Raw genomic sequence first — 19696 nt, 5'->3', positions numbered from 1 at the left:
CACCAGAATTGTTTTGTCATACACTTTCAGTGACTGTACCACAGGGCTTTGAACCCAACAGGAGAGATGGGAGGATGGGGTGTTTGCATCATGGAATAAGGTGACAGCATTATTAGAATGAGAGAAGAGATAGCTAAAGGGGTTCAGGTGATTAATCAGCTCAGATTATCCTTTTATTTGGGAACATGAAGCTCAGAGTTGCAGCCAGACTCCAGCATTCATGTTTACTTTGCATCTCCATTTGTACCCTTAATTACATGCTTTGGATGACTTCCTTTTCTTGTCCAAAACCTTTTAAAAAGAGATGTACCGAGTACCTGGCAGATTGACTGTGAATTTCATGCTGCAACCAATTTGAAGTCTGGATATTTCTTTCCAGCAAATGTATTACTTTCCATCAAGTGTAGATATGATCTGTAATCTGCAATCATAAATCAACCTAGAAATACAGAACAAAGACAGTTTGTATATTGTAAATGAATGCTTAGCCATGCTGTGTACTGAGAAAATACTGTTACCTCTCCTTTCCTCTTGAAGGTGAAAACTACTGCATAATAAAATGGACCCTTTGATGCAAGAACTTCTAGCTTTCTTAAACTTGACAAGACTATTCAATTTCTTTATCACTGGACTAGATTTAAAGGGAAGTATAATTCAGATATAAAGAGGTCAGGTAAATGGCTCCAGAGCTTCTTTGTGCTTTTTGGCTTACAAGGCAGGAGTTTTGGCATACCATCAAACAGTTTAGCACACAGCATCCCAGATGCCTATCTAGGGAATGAATGCTTTAAAGATATTACCTTCTGTTCTAATTAGGTGACTGATGAATGAAGACTATCTGGCACTTCCATCTCCATTGTCACATGAATATTAAAGTGAACAGAAGAACAAAATAGATGAAGTTTTTATGGTGTACGTCAGGGTTGTTCTGTCTATACAAGTGAACAGAAAAAAAATATAAACACCTATGGTATGCAGTGAGTGGTTTTGCCCATAAAGTTCCACTTCTGCCTTTTTAAATATTAGATCTACAATTCATTGTGGGGGGAGTTGTGATTCTACATAATGTGCAGCCCATACAGTGTGCTGTTATTCACCAATATCCTTTGTGAAATACCAGCAAAAAGTTGGGTAGATAGATAATTGATGTGCTGCATAGAAACTCTCTGAAGATTCCTAATATTAGTGTACTGACAAATATTGGAAACATAAATGGGGTTAATTTGTATAAGATGCTGAGCCACATTAAATTACTATTCTCTGGTAACTAGTTCTGTCCTCGGGAGGATACTACATATTTATTACTAATATGGTAGCGCCAAGCCACATAGCATAATGAGTGTTTGAAATATGGCTAGTGTAACTAAGCATCTGAGTTCTTAATTACACCTAACTAACATTTAGGTTTAACAAGCTACATTTTGGTAGCAGCTCTTGTTTAGGATGGCACAACTCCAGGAGTGCCTCCTGATGTAATCTTATACTGAATCTCACTATTTATATCCCCAGGGCTGCTTTGGATTTTCTTCTCAAATCTGGTATATTAACTTTTCAAAATGTCTGAGTTAATCCAATGTAATTTGTCATAATTCCCTCTTTTCCTATGAGTTAGAGTTGCTTGTGTAAAACAAAAGAAACACACCTGAAGAGCTAATAAAGGAAACTTTTCAAGAATAGGTTAAGTCTCTACATTTGTGAAGAATGTGAGTCTTTGGAAAAATATACTTATTTATAGAATATAGTACATATAAACCACTTATTAATCCTAATATTGTATTGTACACATGTAGTCACTGATTTTTCTCATTGAAGAATTTCCAACTATAAAGAAATTTGGTTATTGAAAAGGTTGGGTGGTTTATATGTTATAGCATTTCAGGTTATCAGACCAGCTGATAGAATAAGAATAATTGGACAGTGTTTCATTAATGAGATATTTTCATTAATTTACTACTTGCTTCTATCATTATATTGATAATAGCAAGGCACATAGGATGGTCATAAGAACAGCTCAATTTGATGCTAATCAGATCATATCTCCTGAATTGGATCCTATCAGTTAGGAATCATGTTATTTAGGAAGTAACATTCTTCAACTGTAAGAAAAATATATACAAAGATATGATAAAGTGATAAATCTTAGGAATTCTTATTCTTTTATGTAGTTTCATAAGTTTACAATTCCTTTCATAGTGTGTGTTGCCTTTTAAACCAATCCATAGCTCACATTGTTTGCTCCTGAAGACTCAGGCCTGTGTTTCCTGACTTTCACTGTCATGGTTGTTACATAAACTCTTTATTTTTGCTTAACTTTTGAGACCTAGAATGGAAAAATATTCTCTTCTTTCAGAATTCTAATTTATCATGAAACAGTTCTTTATTTTGAACTGTTCATTTCTAAGAGATGATTGAAATTTAGAATATTCTGAATTTTTCTTTTCTTTGTTTTTATTTCTTTTTCCCAACGTATTTTTATTAATTCTTTGGGGATTTCATATCTCACACATCTTATAACATTCACATTCCAGTCCTTTTCCATCTCTCTTCTGACACTGGTGGCATCCTCTGCCACCAGCAAATAAAACAAATAACACTCATTGCATATCATCCACATGCTTACTAGAGTATGCTCAAACTCTCAGTGGCCAGCACCCTAAATACAACTGAGCCCTTCCCCTCCCACACCCTTGTTGCCCAATTGAGTGTGATAATTTGTACTTCCATTCATTTGTACCCCTTTCCTCTATTAGTATCTTCTCCAGACTTAAATAACCACAAATTATAACAAAACTGGATCCTCTGTTCATACCATAAAAGCAAATGGTTGTTTTTAGATGACACTGTAAGTCTGAAAGTGATCTTGAGAGACTAGAGGCTAAGAGTACAGTAGAATATTTAAGGTATGCTTTGAGACTCTAGAATGTAAGCACAGCATAAAGGTCCTTGTGAGTATATGCACAGCTCTTTTGTTTACTGCTCCTTTATTCTATTAACTTCCCAGGCTCTATACATTCCTTTAATCAGCTTAGTAGTTAATTGGATTTTTCTTTTATCCTTCTCTCATATATTACATCTTGTACATCCTGTTCAGTTTCCTTTCTCTCTATTCCTTCCAGCCCTTCCCCCATCTCCTCTCCCCTAGATCCATACCTCCTCCATTTCCCTTCAGAGAAAGAAAGAGAGAGGAGAGGGAAGGAAGGAGGGAGGAAGGGAGAAAGAGAGAGAGAGAGAGAGCCTTCCAGGGATATCCACTGAAGGTGTCCTACCAAGTTACAATAAGACCAGGCACAAATCCTCATATAAATTGATGGATGAGGCAACCCAATAAGAAGAAATGGTTCCCAAGAGCATGTAAAAGAGTAATCTCCTCTTGGGAGTGCCACAGAAACAACTGTCTGTGTAACATACATGAAGAGGACCTAGCTCAGACCAACACAGACTCCATTTTTGTCACTTGAGTTTCGGTGAGCCCCTATGAGTCCTGCTTAGCTCATTCTGGGGGGCGTGTCCTCTTGATGTTCTACCCCTCTGGCTCTTATAATCATTCCCTCCTCTTATTCATGGTTCTCCTGGCTCTATCTACTTGTTGGCTGTGGAACTCTGTGTATGCTCCCATCAGCTGCTGTATAATTACCCTGTGATGACAACTGGGCTAGGCACTCATCTATGAGTACAGGAGAATATCATTTGGATTCATTTCATTGATTTTTTTGCCAGTCAATGTTTGTTTCTATCTTGGGTGTCTGGGCTGTCTTGCCTCTGTTTCCTAGCCACACAAGCTGTTCAGGTATAAACTCCCTTGTGGAATGCAAATTGGACAAATCATTGGTAAGATACTTCCAAAAGTTCTGCATGCAGAACATGTTTCAGGCAGGACAGATTGTAGGTTGATGGCTGTGTGTCTTGTTTGTCCAAGACCCACTGCTAGGAGCCTTATGTAGTTACAGAAGAACACTAATTAAATCTCCATATCCCCTATTACTGCAAGATTTAGCTAAGGTCACCCTCATAGATTCCAGGGCATTTCCATTGCACTAGGTTTCTACTTGGACTATAAAATTCCCTCACTTCCAGTCATATCTCCCCATTACTTTGTTCCCCCAGGCCTCCCACTCCCTGCCTGATCCCTTTGGTTACCAGCCCCACCAGCAATCAGTCCCCAAGTGAATGCTGTTGTATTTCCCCTTCCCAGGGGCCCACCTTGAGCCCTCCCTGTTACTTAGCCTCTCTGGATCTGTGGAATGTAGCCGGATTATCCCCTTCTTAAGAACTAATGTCTGCTTGTAAGTGAGTACATACCATCTTTGTCCTTCTGAGTCTGTGTTACCTCACTCAGAATGATCTTTTCTATTTCCATTCATTGGTCTGCAATGACCATGACTGAGCAAGTATCCTTGTAGTAGGTAGAGTGTCTTTTGGGTATATGCCCAAGCATGGTATAGCTATGTCTTGAGATAGATTCTCAATTTTCTAAGTATTGATTTCCTGTGCTATACAAGTTTGGACTCCCAGTAGCAAAGGAGGAATGTGACCCTTACTTCACATTCTCACTAGCATAAGCTGTCACTTGTGATTTCATTTTAGCCATTGTGACAGATATAGGATAGAATCTCAAAGTAGTTTTGACTTTCATTTCCCTGACGGCTAAGGGTGCTGAATATTTCTTTGTTTGTCAACAATTTGATATTCCTTTACTAAGAATTCTGTTTGGACCTGTATCCCATTTTTAGTTGTATTGTTTCGCTTATTGATGTATAGTTCCTTAAATTCATCATATACTTTGGATATTAGTCCTGTCAGATGTGAAGTTGGTGAACATCTTTTCCCTTTCCATAGGGAATAATTTTGCATTATTGGCAGTGTTCTTCGACTTAGAGAAGCTTTGCAATTTCATGATTGTTGTTCTTAGAGCCTGTGCTATCAGTATCCTGTTCAGGAAGTTGTGTTCTCTGCCAATGTGTTCAAGGCTATTCCATAACTTCTATTGTGTTCAGTTTATCTGGTTTTATATTGAGATCTTTAATCCAGTTGAACTTGAGTTTTGAGCAGGGTGATAGATATGGATCAATTTGCATTCTTTTACATGTTGACCTCAGGAAGACCAGCACCATTTGTTGAAGATGCCTTCTTTTTTCATTGAGTATTTCTGGCTTCTCTATCAAAAATCAGGAGTGTGAATTTAAATATAGGTCATTTATTTGATGCACCAGTCTGTCTTTACGCCAATACCATGCAATTTTTTTTTTTTTTTTTTTTTTTTTTTTTTTTTTTTGCTGTAGCTTTGTAATCTGGTCTGGTGATTATAATTATGTTTTTTTATTAATTAATTTTATTTTATTTTATATAACAAAGTCCAATTAAATGAAAACAAACATTTCTACACAATATTTGGGAATTTGGGCGTTGTTCTTTCCAAACTACTTCCTGCTGGTAAGGGGCATTGTCATGGGGGATTCGAAGAAGATTCAGAAATCCTGGCTGTAGTCTGTAAGGCTGCTTTGTCCAGCTGTTTTGAATGTAGGATCACTCTGTTTCAGGCGGTCTGGCGTGATCAAACCACATTAGTCTGGAAGGAATCCACATCTTTTCATTTTCTATGGAAAGAAAAAATAGAAATCCTTTTCCCCAGTAACTTGTCCTTCAACTTAAATTTTGGAGTCAAAGTATTTTTTTTAATTTAATTTATTATTTTACATGTCGATCCCAGTTCCCTCTCCCTCCCTTCCTCTTTCCCTCCCTGACTCCCTCCTTCCCTCCCTTTTACCCTCTCTGCCCTCTCACATGCACTCTAACCACCCTCCCCTCCCAAACCCCCACCCCAATTCCATATGTAGGGCAATGCCATCCAATTGGGGTCATGTAGATCTGACTGGTCATGTGAACTAGGGACTCAGGGCTTCTCTCCTGTCTCTAGATTAAGGCAGTTATCCCTCCTTGGGGGATATGTTCGCAAAGTCCAAGTGTGCACCAGGGATACATCCTGGCTCCACTGTCTGAGGTCTCTTAGACTGCTCAGTCCATCTGGCTGAGACCCATATTCAGGGGGACATGAGTCAGTCCCTGCTGGCTTCCCAGCTATCAGTCTAGTGGCCGTTAGCTCCTCCTTGTTCAGGTAAGCTATCTCTGTGTTTCTGCCACATGGTCTTGTCCTCTCTATCTGCATCTGGGTTCTAGTTCAACTCAGTGTTTATGTATGGGTGTTTGATCCTGTTTTCAACAGGTATTAGTTGAGGGCTCCATGGAGAAGTTAGTTGTTGATCTCACTCTCCAGGAAGGGCATTTATGGTAGCCCTTCCACGGAAGCTCAAATTGTTAGTTGGGAGCAGTCTTGTAGCTCTCTAGACATTTCTTTGTGTTCAGTTTTATCTTCAGACCAATATTGGCTCCCTCTTTTATGTTCTCTCTCTCTCTCTCTCTCTTTCTCTCTCTTTGCTATCTTCTATTCCTAACCAGGCTCAATCTTCCAGGTCGCACATGTTTTCCTTTCCTCCCCCTCATTTTCTCCTACTTCTTTCTCCATTCGTTGCCCCCCCCCACTTCACCTGAGCTCTTGGGGACTTGTCCCTTCCCAGTTCTGTGAGGGACTTTATATGAATCTCTTAGAATACACCTTGTATCCTAGTTCCTCTGGTGGTGTGAATTATAGGCTGGTGATCATTTTCTATAGGTCTAAAATCCATATATGAGTGAGTACATACTGTGCTCCTCTTTTTGTGACTGGGTTACCTCATTCAGGATGGTTTCTTCAAGTACCATCCACTTGCCTGCGAAATTCAAGATACCATTATTTTTTTCTGCAGAGTAGTATTCCATTGTGTAGATGTGCCACATCTTCATTAATCATTCTTCAATTGAGGGGCATCTATGTTGCTTCCAGGTTTTTGCTATTACAAATAGTGCTGCTATGAACATAGTTGAATAGATGTCTTTGTTGAATGGATGTGAATCATTTGGGTATATGCCTAAGAGGGGGATTGCCGGGTCCTGTGGTAAACTAATTCCCATTTTCCTGAGGAACCGGCATACTGATCTCCAAAATGGCTGTATGAGTTTGCACTCCCACCAGCAGTGGAGGAGTGTTCCCCTTTCTCCACATCCTCTCCAACATAAGTCATCAATGGTGTTTCTAATTTTACCCATTCTGGCAGGGGTAAGATGGTATCTCAAAGTTGTTTTGATTTGCATTTCCCTGATAGCTAAGGATGTGGAACTTTTTCTTAAGTGCCTTTCAGCCTTTTTGATTTCCTCCATTGAGAATTCTTTCTTCAGTTCTGTACCCCATTTTTAAATAGGGTTATTTGGTGTTTTGTTGACTAGTTTCTTGAGTTCTTTGTATATTTTGGAGATCAGCCCTTTGTCGGATATAGGATTGGTGAAAATCTTTTCCCAGTCAGTGGGCTGCCGTTTGGTCTTGACCACTGTGTCCTTTGCCTTGCAGAAGCTTCTAAGTTTGAAGAGGTCCCATTTATTAATTGTTTCTTTCAGTGTCTTTGCCCCTGGAGTTATGTTCAAGAAGCGGTATCCTATACCAATTTCTTCAAGGGTACCTCCTACTTTCTCTTCTAAGTGGTTCAATGTGGCCGGATTGATATTGAGGTCTTTGATCCATTTGAACTTGAGTTTTGTGCATGGTGACAGACATGGGTCTATCTGCAGTCTTCTATACACCCTCATCCAATTGTGCCAGCACCATTTGTTGAAATTGCTGTCTTTGACCCATTGTATAATTTTAGCTGTTTTGTCGAAAATCAGGTGTGCATAGGTGCATGGATTAATATCAGGATTTTCAATTCTATTCCATTGGTCTACCTGTCTATTTTTATGCCAATACCAGGCTGTTTTCAGAACTATAGCTCTGTAGTAGAGCTTAAAGTCTGGAATGGCGATGCCCCCTGAAGTTCTTTTATTGTATAGGATTGTTTGGCTATCCTGGATCTTTTGTTTTTCCATATAAGGTTGATTATTATCCATTCAAGGTCGGTGAAGAATTGTGGTGGGATTTTAATGGGGATTGCATTGAATCTGTAGATTGCTTTTGGTAAGATTGCCATTTTTACTATGTTTATCCTACCTATCCAAGAGCATGGGAGATCTTTCCATTTTCTAGTATCTTCTTTAATTTCTTTCTTTAGAGTCACAAAGTTCTTATTATATAGGTCTTTTACTTGTTTGGTAAGCTTTACACCAAGATACTTTATGTGAATTGTAATCTGGTAATCTTTTGCTCGTTGTATAACGTCCATATATGAGAACATACCATTTTTGTCTTTCTTTGACTGAGTTACCTCGCTTAGGATGGTTTCTTCTAGTTTCATCTGGTTGCCTGGGAATTTCAAGATTCTATTTTTCCCCCACTGAGTAGTACTCCATTGTTTAAATGTAATGCATTTTCTTTATGCATTCTTCAGTTGAGCATCATCCAGGTTGCTCCCATTCCCCATGGGGGGTACTCCCTTAGCCTAGGCCCTCCCCCAATTGATTTGGTTGACTTTGATGCTCTTCCATGGAAGGCCTTATTCTCCCTGGGGAATTGAAGGGTGATGGGATGTGTGGCAGTGAGGGGCATGGGAGGATGGGAACTAGAGGGAACTGGAATTGTATATAAAAGAAAAGTAAAACAAACAAAATAAAGCAATGAAAAAAAGAAGATATGGATTTAAAAGAGACTGAGGAGGGGTATATGGGAGGATTTGAAAGAAAAGGGAACTATTTATTATATATATTTATTTATTTATATTTATATTAATACTTTGAAAGGAAAAAGTATAAGTCACATGTAAAACTTTAGACTGACAAACATTAGATGATAGAATATTTTCTTTAAATTTTTCCAAATGTTAATGTACTAAATTTTGTTAACCATACTTCTTGTTTGATAACTGTTTTGTTATATATAATTTTACTGTGTTAAAGTTAAATCCTTTTTATTTAGACAGAAAAGAGGAGGTGGGGGAAATTTCCTTTTGTATGCTGTGAATATATGATTCTCTTATTGGTTGATGAATAAAGCTATTTTAATAGACAGGCATAATATAGTCAGGCAAGAAATATAGGTGGGGCTACACTACTACAAGAATTCTGGGAAGAGGAACTGAGAGAGTCAGTCACTGGGAATACAGTAGCTACAAAGGAAGCAAGAGGCCAAGGTATTACCAGTAAGGTAAGATCATGTGGGGATACAAAGATTAATAGGAATGGGTTAAATTAAGAGAGAGATAGCCAATAAGAAGCCTGAGCCATCGACCAAATTGTTTATAATTAATATAAGCCTCTGTGTGTTTATTTGGTACTAAACGGCAGTGCAAGCAGGCAGGACAGAAATTTTTATCCACACCTACCCATTAGTGAGAGTGGGATATTAAGGTCTCCCAGTATTAATGTGAGGTGTTTAATGTGTGATTTAAGCTTTAGTAATATTTTCTTTACAAAATGGGTGCCCATGAGTTTGAGTAATTTATGTTACAATTGAAGATCATCTTAGTGAATTTTCCTTTAATGGGTGTGAAGTGTCCTTTTCTGTCTCTTTTTTATTAATTTTGATATGAAGTCTATTTTTTATGAATTGAAATGTTTACAACAGCTTATTCATTGGCCCATTGCTTTGAAAAATTTTTACAACTCCTTACTAAGAGGTAATGTCTATCTTTGCCATTGAGGTGTGCTTCTTGTATGCAGCATTCTGGATTCTGTTTTCAAACCTATCTATTAGTCTGCATCTTTTTATTGGGGAATTGATATTGAAAGGTATAAATTTCCAATGATTGTTAATTTCTCTTGTTTTTGTTGGTTGTACTGTGTGTGTGTGTGTGTGTGTGTGTGTGTGTGTGTATGTATGTATGTATGTCTGTTCTTTTGGTTCCACTGCCATGGGACTATTTATTTTATATATTTTCATGGTGCACTGAACATTGGGGGGTTGGAGTTTTCCTTCTAGTATCTTCTGTAGGGCTGAATTTGGTGATACATATTGACCATATCATGAAATATCATGTTTTCTCCATCTTTGGTAATAGAAAATTTTGGGGGTTATAGTAGTCTGTGCTGGAATCTCTGGTCTCTTAGAGTCTTCAGGACATCTCTTGAGGTCCTTTTGGCTTTGGGAGTCTCATTGAGAAATCAGGTATAATTATAATAAGTCTGCCTTTGTTACTTGATGTTTTTTCCTTCTAATTTTTAATATTCTTTCATTTTTCTGTTTGTTTAGTGTTTTGATTAGTAAGTGGTTAAAGGGATTTTTCTTATGCTTCAATCTGTTTGGTGTTTTGTAAGCTTCTTGTACATTTATATGTATTTCCTTCTTTAGGTTATCAAATTTTCTTGTATTATTTTGTTAAAAATATTTTCTGGGCCTTTGAGGCTATATTATTCCTCTTCTTCTATCCATATTATTATTGTTTTGGTGTTATAGATATATTTTATGGATAGTGTCCAAAGCAATATAAAAACAACCTGTCTCAAAAAAACCCCAAAATATAAAAATAATATTTATGGATATGAGTAATTTACTTGTATGTATATAAGCACACTAAAATACAGCACTGGATCTCCTACCAATAGAGTAAATGCACTTATGGACAATTATGTAAACTCAGGGACACAAAACCTGGGTCCACAGGAAGAGTAAAAAGTACCATTAATTGCTAATCCATTTTGTAAGCTACATTTTTGCTTCCTTAATCTTAGCCATTTTGACAGAGGTAAGATAAAATAGTAACCATGGGATTCTCAACCATGGGTAGGATATCCATAACACCCACTTCCTCTCTCCAAGGATCAGTGACATCTGTATAAGAGGGGAGTTGCTGTGCAAAAGTTGTAAGAATCATAGGTTAGTAAATATAGAGTGAAACAACATCTTCTGGACAAGAGAGGACTACTAAACTTTTGAACTGACAGCAAATGGGATTACATTCTCAAAGCCTACAGAAGTTCAAGACAGTCACCATGATGGGTGACTGATGGGAAGGGATTCCTAAGACCTCACACCTAACTTATGACAATTGATGGGTTCTATGCTAAAGAGTCAGGGTTTTGTTTAGAGTGTAGCACCTTGTAGATTGACCATGCTCCAGTGGATAGCTCCATACCCAGGAATTAAAGGCAGGGGACAGCATAAACTTTAGTAATGGGTTACTAAAAAGAGTGGAAAGGAAGTAAACATAGACTGAGGTTAAGAGGAGGAATTTGGGTGAATATAATCAAAACACACTATATGAAATTCGCAAAGAAAAAATATTTTAAAGGTAACATTTAAATAGATTTACCTAGTTTTCCTGAGGCTATAGAGTGTAGCATGGTTATCATCTACTTTACAGCTAACAAGAGGACCCAAAGAGGGATGCAGGGATGCATGGATTTCCATAGGAAGGGTAAATAGATGACATTCCCTAGGTAAAGTGGGGGTAGAGATGGGAGTTGAGGGATAGGAACATTGGGATCTGGTTGGGCAGGTTGTGGGCAGGATGGAGGGGAAGAGTAATGAAAGACTTATCATGAGAGACATTTTGGGGTTAGTAAGAAACCTGCTGCCAGGGAAACTCCCAGGAAACTACAAGGATGACCCTAGTTAAGATTCTTAGTAATAGTGTAGAGGGTACTTGAACTGTTCTTCTCCTAAAATCAGATTGGCAACTACCACAATTGTCTTCAGCTAGCCTTCATCCAGTAACTGATGGAAGCAGAGGCAGGAATCTGAGGCCAAGAACTGGGCCAAGCTGTTGAAGACAGGGAGGTACTATTATACCAGCCAGGGGGTCAAGGTCATGACAAGAGACTTACCTTAGTTCATGGGTGATAATGAACTCTGAATAGACAGCAAGGGAACCTTCATGGGACCAATCAAGGCTCTCTGCATGTAGGTGACAGTTGTTTAGCTTGATCTATTTGTGGGTTTTCTAGCAGTGGGATCAGGACCTATTCTTGACACTTGAACTGGATTTTGGGAACTTGTTTTCCATGCTGGGCTGACTTAACTCGTCTTGATGCAAGGGGAGGAGCTTGTTTCTGACTCAACTTGATAGGACATGTTTTCTTGACTCCCATGGGATGCCTGCCCCTTTCTGAATAGAAAAGCAGGATGCAAGGATGGGGAGATAAAAGAGCAGTGGGGGGGGGGGGGAGGGATATGAGGAGAGGAAGGAGGGGAAACTGGTCTGTATGTAAAATAAATGAAAACAATATAAAAATGAAGTAAAATAATTTTAAAATATGCTTTAAAAATGATCTCCATTCCTATAACTTTATTTTGAAAGTCCAGTGGCTGTACCACAGCATAAAAATTGCACAGTATGAAGGCAGCAAAAATTCTGACATAGATGTGGTAGATGATCTTCAGGTCCCATTCTTTACTGAGTAGTTATTACCAGTTTATAGTTTCTGTGCAAGAAAAACTTACTCTTTATTGAGCATGTAGCCACAGATGGAATTCTTACCCTCAAGTGATAGTCACATGCATACACACACAGCACAAGAGCAAATCATAAATATAACCCCAAATGAGGAGGAAGATAGGTTTACAGCAGTATAGATGTAGTTGAAATGGGAAATGTGATCATATTTTATTATAATCATGTATGAATAAAAAATACAAATAAATTAATTTTGAAAAATATTAGCTAGCTACATATGTCAATACATGAATGTCTTCATATTATTTGTACACAATCACTAGGGAGTAAGGAGTGTAGTGAAACCATTCATCGTTCAGTGTCCATTATGTAATAGGTCTCTGTTCAGTTTTCTTTTTGGAGGTAAATAACTTATGAGCATCGATGTACCAGTCTGAATGGGCTAAGTTCCATGATGCTGAATAAATGCCATTTTGCTTTCCTCCACCCACCCTTTCCATCATGTCTGCATGGCTTTCATGTCTCATTTTCAGAAATATCTACTTCTGGTTTTGGCCCCACCCCCACCAGAGGAGGTGAGCAATGGGACTTCCACTGCCCCCACCATCATTGGAGCATTGCCCCTACCCCCATTGAATGCCCAGGAACCTAGGTTCAGCCACAAACCATCCAGCACTGTATCTGCCACTACTGGACACTTGGCTCTATACTCATTGGAAGAGGTGAGTTCCAAGCATTCTCCTGCCCACCCTCTCCCCTCACTGGAGGGGCCATGACAAGGGCACATCAACTCATACCACACACTGAATCCCCAGAAAATTGGAGACAGCCCCAAATCATCCAGGGTACATCTGCCTTCACTAGAGCCTTGGCCCAGCACCCACCAGGAGAAGTGAGTGCTAGCCTTCTCCTCCCCCCTCCCACCTCTCATTGAAGGCCCTTGACCAGGGCATGGTGCCCTGTCCCAATCACCAAATTCCCAAACCATCCAGCTGCATCTACTGCTATCTTAGTCTTGGACCAGCCCCCTGAGGGAGAGCACTGCATCTCTTACTAGTGGATCCTCAGCCATGTCCTAACTGGGAGAGGAAGACCAACCACCAAAGCCACAGGCCTCAGCTACACCAAATTGAGGAGAAGGGATCCCATGAATTATAGGCCCCATATGTACCCACTGGAGGAGGGGATGGGGGAGGTTAGAGTATAAGAACACATTCAACAACATAAAGAGTAATATGTCACCACCAGAATGTAGCGATTCTATACCAATAAGACATGAACATCTCAACACATATGAAGCAGAAGAAAATGACCTTAAAATAACTTTCTGAATATGACAGAGGCCCTTAAATAGGAAATGGGAGAATGCCTTAAAGAAATAGAAAAGACAAATTAAAATTGGAAGACATGGAGGAAAAGACATACCCCCCACACACGCCAAATACAAGAAATCAAAAAATCTTTTAAAGGAAAGAATGCCAAGAAAAAAACATCAAACAGGTGAAGGAAACAATTCAAACAGTTCCAGACATAAAAACTGAACTAGAGGCAATAAAGAAAACATAAACTGAGGGAATATTGGAAATAAAAAATTTGGGTAAACAATTAGGAACTAAAGATGCAAGCATGGCAACATAATACAAGAAATATAAGAGAGAACCTTAGGTGTTGAAGACACACAAGAGGAAATAGATTCCTTGACCAAAGAAAATATTAAGTCCAACAACTAAATAACACAAAACATCCAATAAATATGGGACACTATGTGAATACCAAACCTAACAAAAATAGGTTTAGAAGAAGGTGAAACAATCCAGTTCAAAGGAACAGAAACATATTTTACAAAATCATAGAAGAAAATGTCCCCAACCAAAAGAAGGAAATGGCTAAGAAAGTACAAGAAGCTTACATAACACCAAATAGACTACACACACACACACACACACACACACACACACACACACAGACACACGCACACACACACACACACACACAGTCACCAAGCCACATAATAACCAAAATGCCAAACATACAGAATAAAGAAGAATATTAAGATGAGCAAAGTAAAAAGGCCAATGAACATATATACTCAGAACTATCAGAATTATACCTGACTTCTCAATGGAAACCCTGAAAGCTAGAAGGTCCTGGCTAGATGTTCTACAAACACTAAGAGATCATGCATGCCAAATGAGACTACTACACCCAATAAAGCTTTCAATCACTATAGACAGAAAAACCAAGATATTCTATGACAAAATGAGAATAAAATGATACATATCCACAAATCCAGCCCTACAGCAAATACTAGAAGGAAAGCTCCAACCCAAGGAAGCTAGCTATACTCACAAAATCATAGACAATAGATAATTCCACATTACTAAAGCCAAAAACAAATGACAAAAATCAACAACAAACAAAACAAAAGAAAACACCATGGACAAATCAAAACCTAAGAAACTAACAAGAAGCAAAAATCATGGAAATAATATCCCTTAATATCAATGGTCTTATGTTGCCTATAAAAAACACACAAGCAGACAGAATGGATATGAAGACAGAATCCACCCTTTTGCTACATACAAGAAACACACCTCAATTTCAAAGACAGATGTTACATCAGAGTAAAGGGGTTGGGAAAATATTTTCCAATCAAATGGACTTAAGAAACAAGCTAGTGTAGCCATCCTAATATCTAACGAATTAGACATCAAACTAAAATTAATCAAAAGAGGTAAAGAAGGTCATTTCATATTAGGCAAGGAAAAATTCTTCAGGATAAAATCTCAATTATGAATACCTATTCCTTAAATGCAAAGGTACCCACATTAGTAAAAGAAGCATAACTAAAACTTGAATCACACATAAAACCTCACCCACTTAATAGGAGACTTCAACACCCCAGTCTTACTACTGGACAGGACAACCAGATAGAAACTTAACAAAGAAATAAAGGAACTAATGGAAGTTATGACTCAGTTGGATGTAACAGACATCTATAGAACTTTTCATCTAAACACAAAAGAATATACCTTCTTCTAAGCACCTCATGGAATCTTTTCTAAAAGGATCTACATATGCAACAACAAAATAAACTTCAATAGATACCAAAAATTTAGGAATAATCTTCAGTATCTTATTGAATCATAATGGTTTAAAGTATGAATTGAACAACAACAAAATTGAAGAAAACCTACAAACTCATGGAAATTGAACAACACTCAACTTCATCACTCCTGAGTCAAGGAAGAAATAAAGAAAAAAATTAAAGATTTCCTAGAATTCAATGAAACATACCCAAAATTATGGCACACTTTGAAAGCAGTGCTATGAGGAAAGTTTACAGCACTAAGTGCCTACATAAAAAATCTGGAGAATAGTCACATTAGAGACTTAAGAGCACACCTGAAAGCTCTCGAACACAAAGAAGTAAACTCAGAGGAGGAGAAGACATCCCAAAATATTCAAATTGAGGGCTGAAATCAGTGAAGTACAAACAAGGAAAATACAATCACTCAAATGAAGAGTTGGTTATTTGAGAAAAACAAGATAGAGAAATCATCATAAATACTAACCAAAAGGCAGAGAGAGAATATGTAAACTAACAACATCAGAAATGAAAAGGGAGACATAAAAGCAGACACTGAGGAAATTCATAAAATCCTCAAAAAATTGGAAAATTTACAGAAAATGGACAATTTTTTCTGAAAGGTATGACTTACCAAAATTAAATCAAGGACAAATATGCAAATATGCAATTTAAATAGACCTATAGCCCCTAATGAAACAGAAACATTCAAAGAATCCCACATCCAAAGCCCAGGACCAGATAGTTTCGTTGTAGAATTCTACCAGTAATTAGACGAGCTAATACTAATACTCCTCAAATTGTTCCACACAGTAGAGGCAGAAGAGATATTGCTGAACTCTTTTTATGAGGCTACATTACATTGGTACCCAAACCATTCAAAGACACAACTAAGAAAGGGAACTACAGACCAATCTCCCTCATGAACATTGATGTAAAAAAAAATCCTGGCAAATCCAATCCAAGAACACATAAAAATATCATCTATAATGATCAAGTAGGCTTCATCCCAGAATCCATAGATGACACAACATATGAAAAGAAGTCAGTGTAATCCACCATGAAAAAGAAAAAACACATGATCATCTCATTAGATGCTGAATAAGCCTTCTACGAATCCAACACTCCTTCATGATAAAAGTCTTGGAAAGATCATGGGATAACCTAATCATAGCAAAGGCAATATACAGACAACCAACAGCCACCATCAAACTAAGTAGAGAGAAACTCAATGGAAGACAAGACAAGGCTGTCCACTCTCTCCATATCTCTTCAATATTGTACTTGGAATTCTAGCTACAGCAGCAAGACAACATAAAAGACATCAAGTGAATATAATTTGGAAAGAAAATAGTATAACTTTCACTATTTGCTCATGATATAATAGTTCACATAGGTGACCTGAATTATTCTATCAGGTAACTCCTACAGCTGATAACCAGCATCAGCAAAGTTGCAGGATACAAGATTAACTAAAAAAAAAATCACTAGTCTTATGTATGTATGTATGTATGTATGTATGTATGTATGTATGTATGTATGTGTCCTGAGAAAGAAACATGAGAAGCATCCCTCTTCACAATAGCCACAAACAACATAAAATATCTTGGGATAACTCTAATCAAACAAGTAAAATAACTCTAATCAAACAAGTAAAATAACTTTAGAAACAAATTTAAGCCTTTAAAGAAAGATGATCCGTGCTCTTGGGTAATTAGGATCAATGTAGTAAAAACAGCAATCTTACCAAAAGAAAGCTACAGATTCAAATGCAATTTCCATCAAAATCTCAGCACAATTCTTCACAGATCTTGATAAAATAATACTCAACTTCAAACAACTAAAAAAGCATGATAGTCAAAACAACTCTGCACAATAAAGGAACTTCCATAGGCATCACTATCCTTTGCTTCAAGCTTTACAATAGAAATGAAAACAGCTTGGTATTGGCACAAAAACAGTCAGGTAGACCAGTGGAATGGAATTGAAGACCCTGATATTAATCTACACTCCCATGAATACTTGATTTTTCACAAGAAGCTAAAATTTTACAATGGAATAAAGAAAGCATCTTCAACAAATGGTGTTGGCATAACTGTATGCTGACAAGTAGGAGATTTCAGACAGATTCATATCTATTTCTATGCACAAGACATAAGTCCAAATGGATCAAAGACCCAATCCAGCAACAATGAACATTTTAGAAAAGAAATTAGGAAATAGCCATGAATGAATTGGCACAGGAGACCACTTCCTGAATATAATATCAATATCACAGAAACTGAGATTGACAATCAATATATGTGACCTCATCAAACTGAAAAGCTTCTGTAAGGCAAAGGACATAGTCAACATGACAAAACAGTAGGCTACAGAATGGAAAAAGATCTCCAACAATCCCATATCTGACAGAGGTCTGATCTCCAAAATATACAAATAACTCAAGAAACTAGTGAACAAAACAACAAGTAATTCAATTAAAAATTCAAGTACAGATCTAAATAGAGAATTCTCAATGGAGGAATTGCTCAATATCCTTAAACCATCCAGTAAATGCAAATCAAAACAACTCTGAGATAATATCTTACAGCTGTCAGAATCGCTAAAATCAAAAACTCCAATGACAGTTTATGTTGGAGAGGATGTGCAGAAAAGAGAACAGTCCCCCATTGCTAGTGGGAACGCATACTTGTACAGCCACTTTGGAAATCAGTATGGCAGTCTCAGAAAAATGAAAATCATTCTTCATCAAGATTCAGCAATTAAACTCTTTGTTATATACCCAAAGGATACATATTCATACCACAAGGACATCTATTCAAATATGAAGATAGCATCATTATTAGTCATAACCAGATCCTGGAAGCAATCTAGATGTCCCCAACCAATGAGTGGATAAAGAAAGTGTGGGATATTTACATGATAGGGAATTAGTCTGTGGAAACAAAACAACAAAACAAAACATAACAAAAAACCCAAAAGCAATGACATTTTGAAATTCCCTGGCAAATGGATGGGACTACAAGAAACATCCTGAGTGAGGTAACCCAGACACAGAAAGAAAAATTGGTATATACTCACTCATAAGTGAATATTAGACATAGTGTAAAGTATAATCAGCCTATGATCCACAACTCCAGAGAAGCTAGGATATAAGGAGGATCCTAAAAGTGGCATGCATTGACCCCGTGAGAAGGGAAAAGGGACAAGATGTCTTGAGTAAATTGTCAGCATAGGTGGGAGAGAGGGAGTAGAAAGAGGACAGGAGAAGTGGAGGGGAGCGTAGAGCATGAGGGACCAGGAAGGTTGAATTGGAAGAACAGAGAAAGACAGCAAGGAAAGAGATACCTTCATAGGAGGTAGCCTTTATGGGCTTAACCTGAAACCTGGGCAGTAAGGAAATTTTCAGGAATCCACACCACAGATGACCCAAACTAAGAATCTAAGCAATGGTGGAGAGGCTGCCTTAAATGCCCCTCCCCTATAATGACATTGAGGACTACCTTCAATACCATCATAGTACCTTTATCCAGTAACTGAAGTAGCAGAGAGTCCCATCTAAGCATTTAGCTGAACTCCTAGAATTGAATTGTAGATATTGAGGAGTGAGACTCCCATCTAAGCATTGAGCTGAATTCCTAGAATTCAGTTGAAGAAAGAGTGGAATGAGGAGCAAAGGGGTCAAGACCACAGAAAAAGCTGACCTGAGCTAGTGGGAACTCAAAGAACCCAGTCTGAGAGTTGTGGAACCAGCATAAGACTGAACCAGCCCCCCTGCATGTGGATGTTAGTTGGGGGCATGGCCCATCTCTGGAGGCCCAGGCAGTGGAATCCTACTATAGGAATAGTCTTTGGGAGCCCATTTCCTCTGCAGGGTTACTCTTTCAGACTGGATGCATGCAGGAGGGCCTAGGTCCTGCCCCAAGTGATGTGGCAGTCTTTGAAGATCCCCAAGGAGACCTCACTCTCTCTCAGGAGTAGTTGAGGAGTTGGGTGGGGGCCATGGTGGGTAGAATGAGAGGATGGAAGGGAGAGGAAACTGGAATGGTATGTAAAATAGGATTGTTTTAACTTAGTTAAAATTAATTAAAAATAGAATTCTCTGCTTCTGATGTGTGAATCATGAGTGAAACCCAAACAATTATGCAACCCCTCCTGGATCAATGACACAGCTAACATTCTCTGTGCTCCATAAGTCAATCATGCTCACTGCATGCTGGCATTGCACAGGGGAGCATCTGTCCATTATCACAAGATGTAC

The sequence above is a fragment of the Phodopus roborovskii genome, unplaced genomic scaffold (assembly GCF_943737965.1).
Source record: "Phodopus roborovskii unplaced genomic scaffold, PHOROB, whole genome shotgun sequence".
Classification (NCBI taxonomy): domain Eukaryota; kingdom Metazoa; phylum Chordata; class Mammalia; order Rodentia; family Cricetidae; genus Phodopus; species Phodopus roborovskii.
Note: the sequence above shows the minus strand (reverse complement) of the source record.